The 13,816-nt window shown below is 41.4% G+C and overlaps 1 long non-coding RNA gene across 1 annotated transcript; it reads left to right on the plus strand.

Moving 5' to 3' along the window:
• Position 1: 1 nt before the first annotated feature.
• On the plus strand, positions 2 to 13,185 carry LOC144033156 (uncharacterized). The gene is made up of 3 exons (XR_013287895.1): positions 2 to 135; positions 11,369 to 11,425; positions 13,046 to 13,185. It is a non-coding gene; the product is annotated as an uncharacterized LOC144033156 (long non-coding RNA).
• Positions 13,186 to 13,816: the final 631 nt, after the last annotated feature.

Genomic DNA, 13,816 nt, shown 5'->3' on the forward strand with positions numbered 1-13,816 from the left:
TCGTTTATACACGTTTAAAATATTAACATTAAAGCTGACTTTAACTTGTTCAGAACAAACAGAGATGCACTTGGAGCTGCCAACTACTTGCACTGCACATGTGCACACCGGCTGTTATCTTGGGCATTTATGCAGGTAATACAGACCTTTTGTGTATAAATGTTTAACTATGCATCTTCTGTACGTTTCTTTTCTTCGCCACAAGGGTGACTAAGACAAAATGTTAATACGTTGCCATAAATTAGTAACCAATTAGTTGCCCTTACTTTTCTAATTGTTTCGACACATTTATTTCTATTTAAACTACTTTTTTTTTGTATCCACTGTATCCTCCTCGTTTTCTAATCAGTTAATTACTTTCATAATTTAAAATGAAAAAAATGACCCCTGTACTTTGACATGAACAAATATGCTGATTGTCATACACAAACAGTTATTTAACGCTTTACTTTAATGCATGTAGTTATGGTTATTGCTCAAACACAACCTGCTACCTTTAACGTAACATCTGCTGTCAAGCTAAAGGATAATCTGCGGTCAAAATTAATAGTGCAATTAATCTGCGTTAATACATGATTAATGCAATATATATTTTTTTGTGATTAATTAATGAGTTATCACTTTAACTTTGACAGCACTCTTTTAAACACTATTTATTAGTAGAGAATGGTAAATAAATAAATAAATAAAGTGACGCATGTGCAAAAGAAATTGAGATTGCGTGACTAACAGAGAATCATTAGTAAACATGCCACATACATGTTTACATAATGTGTGCCAATCAGTGTTAAGCACTGCAGTCAGGGCCAGCAAGGGTGTGTATTCCTCCAAATGAATATTAAAGTGAAGTAGGTTTTCATTTGAAAAGTATTCTCTGGAATGCATTTTGTGTCATCTAAATGTGTGCCTTTGTTGCCAAAGTTAACCAGGTGCAGTTGCCATGCAACTTCAATTGCAAATTTCTGTATCCATATTTAATTGGTGCTGTTCCCACTTCCTTTATCTATTTAGATGATGTATTCAGCTACCTGCAAGGACAGGGTTTGACTCACCTCCACAAATTGCAAAAGCTCTGGAGGCAAGCTCCTGGAGAGCTACGTGGACACTCTGGGTGTTGTATCTCTCGGTGCTGTGCTCACTTACAAGCAATAGATATTGACATTGTATGAGCCACCACATCTGATCTTTGGGTTCTTGTCTCTGACCCTCAGAGTTGAGTGTTGAGTTGAAGGTCCTTCTACTCATGCCTTTTGTAAAACAGGACATAGGCAGTAGTTTGCCGCTTGTCGCATACAGAGGCACAACTTGTTTCTTGGACATGTAGGTCATTATAGGTAAACCAGCGATCAGTCAGGTCTTCCTCCTCCACAGCTGGATCCACTCCATCACTGACATAGTGCCCTAAACAAGAATGGAACATTAGCCCCTTTCACAGTGTCCATAAAAGCTGACTTTTTTTTTTTAGTGTCACTGTATGAAATGTACAGACACGGAATAGAGAGGTTTAAGGTCAGGATCAACAATAGGGCTGGGTATTGCCGCCAACCTCACGATACGATACGTATCACGACACAGGGCCACGATACGATACGTATCGCGATACATATATATCCCACATAAGACACATTTTATTTTTTATTTTTTTTAAACAAAATATAGGAAAATTGAGGGCGGCATGGTGGCCGAGTGGTTAGCACGTCCGCCTCCCAGTTCTGAGGACTACGGTTCGAGTCCAGGCTCCGGCCTTCCTGGGTGGAGTTTGCATGTTCTCCCCGTGCCCGCGTGGGTCTTCTCCGGGTACTCCGGTCTCCTCCCACATTCCAAAGACATGCATGGCAGGTTAATTGGGCGCTCCCTAGGTGTGCTTGTGAGTGTGGATGGTTGTTCGTCTCTGTGTGCCCTGTGATTGGCTGGCAACCAGTCCAGGGTGTCCCCCGCCTACTGCCCAGAGCCAGCTGAGATAGGCGCCGGCACCCCCCGCGACCCTTGTGAGGAATAAGCGGTCAAGAAAATGGATGGATGGATATAGGAAAATTGGTACACTGAGACACGTGCCATGTTAAGTTTATAAATAAATAAATGTTGACATTCTTCCTCTGCTTTCATTTTTCTTAGCAAGACACAGTGTCCAATCACTGTTGAGCTATTTTTGCATTAATTGAAGGCAATTAACTTCAAAGACGCTGCTGGTTTTTATTTTTTAGGTACAATGGAAGCTGCAAAGGCAAACGTGAACTGCCGTTTTAAAGTTAACGAGCAATATCGATTCTGACGCCTGCGTATCGATACGTGTATTGTGATGAGGCCCGCAATGATATATTGCCGTATCGATTTTTTGAGCACACCCCTAATCAACAAGGCCTCCTAAACACTACCAGAAGCACTGACCTCCATTTAGAATCTAAGTTTGAATATTTATCCATGAAATTTCATGATTTTTTCCCAACAACTCATTTTCTTTATTTTGTTGTGTTTTTGTTGTCATGCTGCTTCCGTTAGTCTATGTGGATGAGCCTCAGCCTGTATATACCATGCTGCTCTGGGCCTTCGGAATCAGTAGTGCTGGCTGATGTAAGTTAAGCTATATTAGCAATGGGAATGTTTCTTTCATCAATCGTAGATCAAATATGTCCCCACAGCGTCAGAGTGCTGGGACTTGAGCACATCATGAGGACGTGCTTGAGGATTGGTTGGTAAAAGCAAAACTCGAGTCATTACACCCAGCTTTGACTAGCAAAATACATCTGTAATGATATACACAGACCACACAATGCATTTCTTGAAGTGTTGTATGTTTTTGTGCTTTTGTGATACCAGATAAAGATTGACTCTAAACTACTGCAGATAATGTATGCAGTACAATTGTGTGCTATGCAAACTTATTACTGTATGTTTGTAAACTTTAGAATTGATGATTTCTATGATTGAAACATCATCGTTGTGGTTTTAAGGGTCCATATCAGGATATTTTAAGAAGCCTATGGTCACGAACTACAGCTTGTGACTATAGGTGAGGGTAGGAACGTAGATCGACCATTAAAACGAGAGTTTCTTCACCACACGGACACAAGCAGATGCTACACCGATCCAACTCTCAAAATCTCGCTCCATCCTGCCCTAATTCGTGAACAAGACCCCAGGATACTTGAACTCCTCCACGTGGGGCAGAATCTTATCCCCTACCCAAAGAGAGCACTGCACTGCCTTTTCCATGGTCTCTGATTTGGAGCTGCTGATTTTCATCCAACCAAGATGAAAACCAAGAGATTCCAACTGTCCCTACACTTGGCTGCGAACCGCTCCATTGAGAGTTGGAGATCACACTTGAAGAAGTCAACAGCAACACATCATCTGCTAAAAACAGATACAATGCTAAGGCCACCAAACTTGACTCCCTTGACACCTCGGCTGCGCCTAGAAATTCTGTCCATAAAAGTTATGAACAGAATCTGTGACAAAGGGCAGCCTTGGTGGAGTCCAACCCTCACTAGAAACGAATCACCAGACCAAACTCTGACAACGGTCATAAAGGGACTGAACAGCGCGTATCAGGGACAGGGTCAAAGGCCTTCTCCAAGTCCACAAAACACATTTAGTGTGGTTTGGAGAACTCTCATGCACCCTCGAGGACCCTGCCAAGGGTGTAGAGTTGGTCCACTGTTGCATGGCCAGGACGAAAACTACATGGAATCCGAGATTCCCGATGGACCTTCCTCTCCAACATCCCTGAATAGACCTTACCAGGGAGGCTGAGGAGTGTGAGCCCTCTGAAGTTGGAACACCCCCTCCACCAAATCCAGAGGCACTGTCTCCGATGTCCACGCAATGTTGTAGAGGTGTGTCAACCACAACAGCCCCACAACATCCAGAGCCTTTAGGAACTCCAGTCGGATCTCATCCACTCCCGGGGCCTTGCCACCCCAGTGACTTCGACCCCAGAGATAGGAGAACCGACCTCAGAGTCCCCAGACTCTGCTTCCTCAAAGGAAGGCATGTCGGTGGAATTGAGGAGGTCTTCGAAGTATTCTGCCCATGATTCATAATGTCTGAGTCGAGGTCAGCAGCACCCCATCGCCACTATACACATGTTAATGATGCTCTGCTTCCCCCTCCTGAGACACCGGATGGTGGACCAAAAATTCCTTGAAGCTGTCCGGAAGTCGTTTTATGGCCGAGCCAAACTCTTCCCATGCCCGAGTTTTTGCCTCAGTGACCGCCAAAGCCGTGTTCCGCATGGCCAACTGTTACAAGCCAGCTGCCACCGGAGTCCCACAGGCCAAAAAGGCCCGATAGGACTCCTTCAGCTTGACAGCATCTCTTATCGCTGGTATTCACCAGCGGGTACGAAGACTGCCTCCATGCCAGGCACCGACCACTTTACGGCCACAGTTCCGATCTGCCGCATCAACAATGGAGGTGCGGAACATGATCCCCTCTGACTCAATGTCCCCCACCTCCCCCGGGACAATGGTGAAGCTCTACCAAAGGTGGGTGTTGAAACTCTTTCTGACAGGGATTCTGCCAGTTGTTCCCAGCAAATCCTCACAATAAATACGTTTGGGTCTGCCAGGTCGGACCGGCATCTTCCCCCATCATCGTAAGCAACAAACCATGATTAATTGACAGTTCTGCCCCGCTCTGCATCTGAGTGTTCAAAAATGCGGCCGCAAATCCGATGACATAACTACAAAATCATGGTGCCAAGTGCACATATTGTATGGACACCCTTATGTTTGAACATGGTGTTCATTATGGACAATCTGTGATGAGGACAGAAGTTATTGGTTCTGATCGGGGGGCAGGGGACGGGGGATTCCTCCCAATCACGCGCCTCCAGGTCTCACTGTCATTGCCCACGTGAGCGTTGAAGTCCCCCAGCAAAACGAGGGAGTCCCCAGGGGGAACACGTTCCACCTGAAGGCGTAGGGAGGCTACCCTTTCGTCGACTAGGTTTAACCCCAACGTACAGCTGCCAAGCTGGGGGACAATATGTATCAATAAGTATGCCCACACCTGTTTTGCGCCTCTCACCGTGGGCAACTCCAGAGTGGAAGAGAGCCCAACCCCTCTTGAGAAGACTGCTACCAGAGCCCAAGCTGTATGTGTAGGTGAGTCTGATTATGTCTCGTCAGTTGGGTCGACCACAAAAATTGGTTGACACAAAAATGCATGCGTCAAAGCTATTTTAATAATTTTTAAAAACATATTTGCGGGACCTGGAAGTTACCGGAACCAATATTTCTTGTTTTGGCACGGATACTTATTGCTGATGGACTCAGTCCAGCATTCACCATTACTAACTAAGATGCTTCTTAGGTTTTGTTTGTGGTCTCTGAATAGGGAGAAAATAAGCATTGCTTTGCATTGTCTTATGTTTGTAACAAGACAATCTGCGTCAAAATCGCTAAATAAAAGAGTTCTAATGAATTTATTGGAGACAAACACACGTAAGATGGCGACCCTACGTGTGTCAGCAACAGGAAGGTGGTGTCTACTGCACTGTCAAAATTAGAACCCCGCTTAAACTAAAAAAAAAAATGTGATGTCCAGCTATCACATCTAAAGTATTTGAGTTCATAAATTAACAACTAAATTGAGTGACTGATCATTTCATGTTGATGTAAACAATAATTCTTCACTTGAACCAACCTTAATTTTTTGCCGTGATCCAAATTATTTTCTTTACATTTTAGTTACCGAACCAAACTAATTGATTTACTTTTACCTGAATTAACATATTAAATTTGACACCAATTAATTAATTAATTTATGTATAACCAGATAATATTTCTCGCATTTAAAAAAAAGCACTTACCACTTAAAAAGCACTTAGCACTTACCACTGCTTGTTGTAAAGCCATTATGATTAATGACGCTCACTATACTGTAACAGGCCCCACCCTGTAACAAAACAACAGTCTGACTATGTAGTTTCACACCTATAACTTGCTGTTTGAGGTTGTTGTTGTTCTCTCACATTACCTGGCTCAATGGGAGCACCAGGTCTTTGCAAAGAGAAACAGGCCGATGGACCTTTATTGACCCAAACACTGAGAAAAATACAAAGCGCTTCAGGTGCAACACCAGCACTCTGTAGATAGGGGACAAAGACAGGATTTATTAAATTAAGGGGAGGGTATAGTTTTTAAGAAGTGGATACATTATGATTTACCTTGGCAGGCTAATAAAGGAAGAGGTCTGCCATGATATGTTGGAACCACACTGACATTGAAACTGCACCTGTGTCTTCTGCACAAAAGCCGGAGAATAGCCTTCTTATACTCCCTTATTGGAGTTGGATGACCACAAACAAGTCATTATGTCTTGTCTTCGGTTACCTTCAGATAATTTTGAAGCATTTCCTCAACTGTTCCACAACCAGGTAGCAGGTCCAGGGACAGGTTTGTAAATTCCTCCTCTGTAGTGAATTGCATATTACACCTAAGGATTAGGAGGTACAGAACATTATAGCAGCAGCAGTTACTGAATTAAATCTCAGTTCTAGTTCACCCCAAATGTGTTTGACATGGTTGTAGGACAGTCAAGTTACTTCATCCAAGGACGCCTTTACGGGCTTTGCTTTCGACCCTGGTAAGGTTGAACATAATTGTCCAAAATGTCTTGATGATTAAAATTCAGTGAGTGGAGGCCAACCCTGGGTTGGTTGATTGGATGTGGGTGTTATAATTATGTTTGTAGTTGTACCTCAAACACATCCTGATGTTCTGCATCTTGAACACAAAGTGCTCTTCCACAGGACAGTTGTAGGCTTTTCCTATCTTGCTGGCCAGCTTCTGCTGTATTGGCTTAAGATTTCTTATTTGATCAAGTACAGAAGTCAGGAATTCATGCGCATCCTGTAAATGTATGCACAGATATATTTCCAAAAGCAAAAAAAGTACGTAATACAAAAAAAAATACATATCAAACCTAAAATGTTTTTACTTTCTGGCGGAGATCCTGAAACTCTGGCGCCAAGAGGGAGACAGTGTTCTTGAATGAATAAAGGCAGTGGATTTTATAATCGATATCACTGGAGGTGTGACATGCGCTGATAATCATGAATGACCTGGTGAGGGTAAAACAAAATTATGTGAGTTGAGAATGTGCCATCAGCAATCAGATCTACAGTATGTGTTTCTATACCTTTACCTTAAAATTGCAGCTTCAGGACTTAAACTCCAGATTTGCTTCTGACATTTGATGGCTTCAACAAAATCCTCCAGAGTCAGAAGGCTCTGCAGGCTGGCATTCATGTAGCAGATCTGTGCTGGGTTAGGTAGCCTGATGCACAAGAATGGCAAAACTAAAAACCAAACCTTTTTTCCACAATTAATTTCTTGGAATGAGATGCGTATGCGTACATGCATCTACACCATTGACACCATTGTCCTATGCTTTCATATTGCAGTTCGCTTGAGCCCTAACCCCGGGTTTTCACCGGATGCGGTTGCGGTGCGGTTGCGGTGCGGTCCGGCGACGCAAGCAATTAGATTCCATTCATTCGAATGGTGCAGTTTACACCGCTTGCGGGTGCGTTGCGTGTCGACTGCGGAAGGCCTGCGGCGTGCCGCAAGCCTTCCGCAAGGATAGACCTATTTTCTATTTTTGCCGGACGCCGCAGCGGTAGGCCTCCGGCAAATGGCAAGCTAGCACAAAACACATCGAGCGGGACAGGAAGACCGAGGCAGTTTCAAAATAAATTTCCGGTTACCTTTCAGAATAAAACACTCGCCAGCTCCTATTTCGCAAGTTTTTCAGCAAAACGTGACGTGGGCGTCGCCGGGCCATGTGCTCATTCACGGTTTAGACACCAGCGAACATGGACGAGGAGAGGTTTATATTGGAGGTGGAAAACCACAAAATAATATATGACACGGCACATCCTTTTTATAAGGACTGTAATGTATTGTGAGTTTGATGTTCGCGATTGCTTGTTGTGCCCGTCTCGCTTGCCGTACTGAGCGGCAGCCGGACGCGGAAGACAGAAATAAAGAGTGGACCCGCACTGACCCGACTCTCGTTATTAATATACTTTACAAGGACAACCAAAAAAAAGGATGCTGCATGGAATCTAATAGCAGAAGAAGAAGAAAAGGTTAAATCAAAAGAAGTCCACCTCTCTTTCTGCTTCTCTGTTGAGCACAGACTTTCTGTATGTTTGTCGTTGTGAAATGCCACATGATCGCGCGCGCGCGGTCCCGCGAGACACGTTGGGAAGTGGGCGGCGACGGAGCTGCCGGACCGCAGCTGTGCGGAGCCGGTGTGGATTGACAAAAAAATTTACCCGTCCGGAGCACGCAGTCAAGACGCACCGCACCGCAACCGCATCCGGTGAAAACCCGGGGTAAGTGTTCCACAACCCTGGTCTAGGGGTGAAGAAGTTTTGGATAAATGACCCTGGTATAGACATAGAGACAGACTCACCCAAGTGATTTGAACTGCTGAAGCCTGAATGTTGGCTTCTCTTTGGTTTCATTGTATTTTTTATTGGAACTTGGCTTCCTCTCTTCGAGGCCTCCCAATACCACTGGCTTGTCCAGGTGAGAAGAGTTAGGAATTGGCGCCACTTGACAACTCTGTCACAAAAAATACAGCCTTGATTAGTTCCTGCAAGGTTACACTCACACCCAGTGGCAAGTCTGCACGAGGACAGGCTCACATCATCTGCTGGATCTAGGCTACCTCGAGATACAGCAGATGATAATGTGAGGCTGTAGTTTGGTATTCAGTCAGAATCAGAGTCATCTTTACGTGACAAATATGTTACACAAGCACACAAGCAATTAATTACAAGTAGTTGGAGTCACTCTCGTATGATATCAAGAAAAGACATTTAGGAGAATGTCAATTTCTCAGAATTTAGCCTGATGGTTAGTCAGGTTGACTGCTTACAAATGTATTCAGACTTACCCTACGCCACCACTTTAACTTGTTATTAATGGGAACGATGGCATCTTGGATGATATTCCTATTGCCGAAGAAGAATATTTTTGAATGTTGTTCCTATTGCTTTTTTCTCCTACTTGTATTATCACAAGTCAATGAAAAAGTGCTTGACTTACCTAAGACTTCTGCTTTCTTTACCACACAGGTTTTGGATGATGGCTGTATTCCATTTTGATCCCCAATCTGTCTGTTTCACAGTTAGGTCTGTTTGACATGTGCTATTTGTGGTTTGCTTGTCTTCTTGAAATGACACCCTGAGTCCTTTCTTTTTCACTGGCAGACTTTTACACACTTCCACCACGTCCTGGTGAGAGGTGGAGATGCACTGCTGTTGAGGGCTCTGTTTTTCTGGAAAGACACTGTCTCTCTTTTGGAATGAAGAAACAATGATTAGATTAAATGAGGTGTTACACTGTAACTAAAAAAAAGTCCTTGAGTAAATGCTATGTATTTTTTGTCAAACCTACCGTGCAAAATGGCCACCACCAAAACCTGTGTGTTGTATTCTTGCAGCACATTCTAATTCTGAGTTGTTGGAACTGGAGGCCAATTAATGCAAAAGTTGCGTTTTTATTTCAATGTAAGGCAATATGCATGTTTGGAATTCTATAAATGCATTGGTAAATTAATACTAAACGGAGTAGAATTATAATTACCTCAGAGTCTCATTTTTTGGACTTAAGATACATTTATTTGTTGATTTCACAAGTTTAAGTATCTTTATTTTCCTCAATTAAAACTGGCCTTGATTCTGTTTTGTTGGACTGTTTGACAGCCCAAGAGTCGTTTCCACCATGTGTTACTTTCTTCCTTTGAGGTAGTCGGATCAACTTTGTTGACAATTCTGTTGATTAAGATAAGCATAGTGGTTAATTCTCTTTATTTTCTCACTCATTCTGCAAGTTGGTCCACATTGGAAGAACATTTAAGAGTTAAGTTCTCGTCATATATACCAAAATTCTATATAGAACCACAGATGTGAACCTGAAATATTTAAGCCCTCATCATGACAACAGCATGACAAAACTGATGTAATTTGATCACCTCTTAGATAATGTCATCCGTTTGCTGTCATATGCCTCCACATGTACAGCAGTCGTGTTCTTCTGGACCATCTCTGTAAATCATGGCCATTGATGTGCCTATTGGCCATACACGCGCATTCGCCTCAACGCAAGCAGCAGTCTTACAAACCTGACTGGGATCTTACTGCAGGCTAAAAATTACACAATCCCCTCAGTGCTGTAATCTCTCATTAGTAATATATGACATCACATTATTTGTAAAACATCAGAGCTCTTACATCATTATCATCAGCATGAATGATTCATCGTTAGATGGGGTGGGGAGAATTCAAAACTCATGTACAGTAAAAGGTCAAGTTCCAAAATGAGAACAACGTACTTTTAGGCCCGAGGATTCCACCTGACATCAGCAATATACTAACTAGTGTTGTTCCGATACCGATACTGGTATCGGCAGAGGTGCCGATACTGCATTAAAACAGTGGTATCGGTATCGGTGACTACTCACAAGTAACATGCCGATACCATTAATTCCAACACTAATATAGGATTTTGGATGCAGCATCTTGTGTCTTGCTGGTGAACGACACTCACTGGTTTGTGACATGTTCACTGCATACCGATCTAAGATATCTCATTGGCCCTTGGATGCTCTGAACCAATAGCAGGACAGCTTTTTCAAGTTGAGGATAAAAAACCCTTAAGTATCGGTATGGTATCGGTATGGTATCGGTATCGGCCGATAGTGCAAAGCTGGGTATCGGTATCGGGGGCCAAAAAACGGTATCGGAACAACACTAATACTAACACACAACAGGAGCAACCTGGCTCATTTAGCCAAAGCCTTTTGTTTTGTTTTGTTTTGTTTTGTTTTGTTTTAATAAACTGGTAAAATGTACTCAAAACTTATAAAATTTACTTAGAATTTCTGAGTTGGAAAAAAAAAGAAAAAAAACATTTACTACGTTTTTTTTTTTTTTTCAAGTCTTTTCCCCGTGTTTTTTTTTTTTTTTTTTGGTTGAGAGCAGCAGTAGAATCTGGACTGGTCTGCCAGCCCAATCGTAGGGCACAATAGGCACATTCAGATGTTAGATGTTATCATCAGCCTTGTCTCTTGTGTCAACTTTCTCCCTCCAGCTATTTGTGTCTTGTTCAGGTGTTGTATTGCTGCCTTGCATCCCTGATTTCGGTCTTCCACCTTTTGCTACCATCACCACAAAAACCCTCAATCGTGACAAACATATTTCCCAATCCTGCTCCTCAAGTCTTGCCTGTAAATTCACTGTCTTGAATCACAACCAGACACATTTGCATTGGTTTTTGCATTATGACAAGACACAGAGAACACAGCTGTTGGCTGCTTTGCAAACCTGTCTTGCACTTTTGAATCGCAGGGCTTGACAGGTGTCCTTGCTTCATCAAGAACTGCTGCGCTATAATGCTTCTCCTCGGTGTTCATTGTATGATTTTCCACTAAATTGTTTTGTTGTAATTTTAGGGCACTTCTGTGAATTGTTGTCTGTCTCTATGTTCCCTGTGGTTATGGCAACTAGAGTGGGGTGTAATCTGCCTTCTGCCCAAACTAGCCAGCTGGGACAGGCTCCAGCTCCTCACAATCCTGAACAGGATAAGATATAAATCAACATTCAGCTGAGTTTGTGTAATTATTTCCACTAACATCCATCCATCCTTTTTCTTGACCACTTATTCCTCACAGGGGTCGCGGGGTGTGCTGGATCCTATCCCAGCTGGCTTCGGTCAGTAGGTGGGGTACACCCTGAACTGGTCGCCAGCAAATTGCAGTTCCATGAACACAGGGGTGTCCAAACTTTTTCATTTGAGGGCCACATACAGAAAATCAGAAGGACGCAAGGGCCACATAATGTTATGAAGAGAATTTGTGTTTAGTCCTAAAAATTGTACAAATAATTTATTTGTGTTTTTGCATATTTAGAAAAATGCTACAGTATATAAACCAATTTATTTGTAATATGGCAGCAGGGTTATTATAGTTTTGGAATTTTTCATTTTAGTTAGTTTTTATTAGTTTTCAGGGTGGTTCTGTTTTTAGTTTAGTTTGTTAGTTTCAGTATTAGTATTATTTATTTATTTTATTTTTTTTAAATGTGTATTACTTGTGCGCAATATTTAAAAAAACACCATGGGCGCGACGTCATCTGAAGGTGCTTTTCTATTGGCTGCTTCTAGATGACGTCACTTTTGTGTGACATACTTTCAAACGTCATTATTCCGGTTTATATCAAAATAAATCTACTAAAAATCACATGTAAAATCATCCACAAAGGCTCATGCATTAAATTAATTACCAAAGACTAAAACAAAGGACATGTCCATCCATCCATTTTCTTGACCGCTTATTCCTCACAAGGGTCGCGGGCAAAGGACATGTTTGCTATAATTATAGTTAGTTGTAGTTAGTTTCATAAAAATAAAATGTAGATATTATTTATTTATTTATTTTTAAAGCATTTTCGCTTTTATTTTATTTTGGTAACAATTAGTGTTGTTCCGATACCGGTTTTTTGGCCCCCGATACCAATACCGATAGCCAGCTTTGCAGTATCGGCCGATACCATACCAATACTTAAGTTGTTTTTTTTCCTCAACATGAAAAAGCTGTCCTGCCATTGGTTCAGAGCATTCAAGGGCCAATAGGATATCTTAGATCAGAATTTGGAATTAATGGTCTCGGCATGTTACTGGTGAGTACTTACCGATACCGATATCACTGTTTTAATGCAGTATCGGCACCTCTGCCAATACCAGTATCGGAGCAACACTAGTAACAATATTGTTTTTTGAATTTTAGTTTTAGTTTTTTCTTTAGTTTGAGTTAACTAAAATAACCTTTCATGGCACCTGTTTTTCGATACCCTCCCTTCTCACTTTGACCATTTCAAAACATTTTTGTTTTGTTTTATTTGAACTGAGTCAAATGCCATTTTTAACACGTCGCGGGCCACTGAAAAATGGACAGTGGGCCGCAAATGGCCCCCGGGCCGTAGTTTGGACACCAATGCATTAACACAATCTGTTTTTCTTTCTCCAAGGATCGTTCTTCCTCATTGGACATTGCGTTTTTCCTCCTGGTAGGTCCAACAACACTTTGAGTTCCACACAAAGATGACATGCAACCATCGTGATGTGACGTCTTATGTTCTCACACAGGTTCTTGTGATAGCTACGTCAACATTACCGAACCGTCTCGCAATATAGCCTTTACATCTTCTTACTTCAATGGCTACTCACGCGACGATGGCCACCTTTCTAGTCAGTGCCCTTACGAAACGAAAATATATTTACCAATATATTATTTGAAATATATTGCAACATATTCAAATATATTATTTCCCAGTATATACAACAATATATTATATATTGTAAATATATGGAATTTTATATTAGTGATAATATATTACACAAGATATTATATCTTCATGTAATATATTGTAATATATTGCAAAATATCCAAAAAATTGCCGCTTTCCATATATCACAATATATTGAGTACAAGATATAATATATTTGTTTATATATTCCAAAATATATTTAATTATATATTCATAAATACCCAGTCATGCCTTGTAATTTATACAGGAAAATGTATTGGTAATATATGTAAAGATATAGTGTTGCATATATTTTCAATGTATGTGTCAATGTATTTTACATATATGGAGAAATATATGAACATATATGTAAAAATATATGAGAAAATATATGGTAGAATGTACCATAAATATGTAAAAATATGTGCATTAATATATTTATTACATTATAGAATAGGTGTGTAATTATATAGAAATGTGTAACAAACAGTA

This window comes from Festucalex cinctus, chromosome 1 (assembly GCF_051991245.1).
Source record: "Festucalex cinctus isolate MCC-2025b chromosome 1, RoL_Fcin_1.0, whole genome shotgun sequence".
In the NCBI taxonomy this organism is placed as follows: Eukaryota; Metazoa; Chordata; class Actinopteri; order Syngnathiformes; family Syngnathidae; genus Festucalex; species Festucalex cinctus.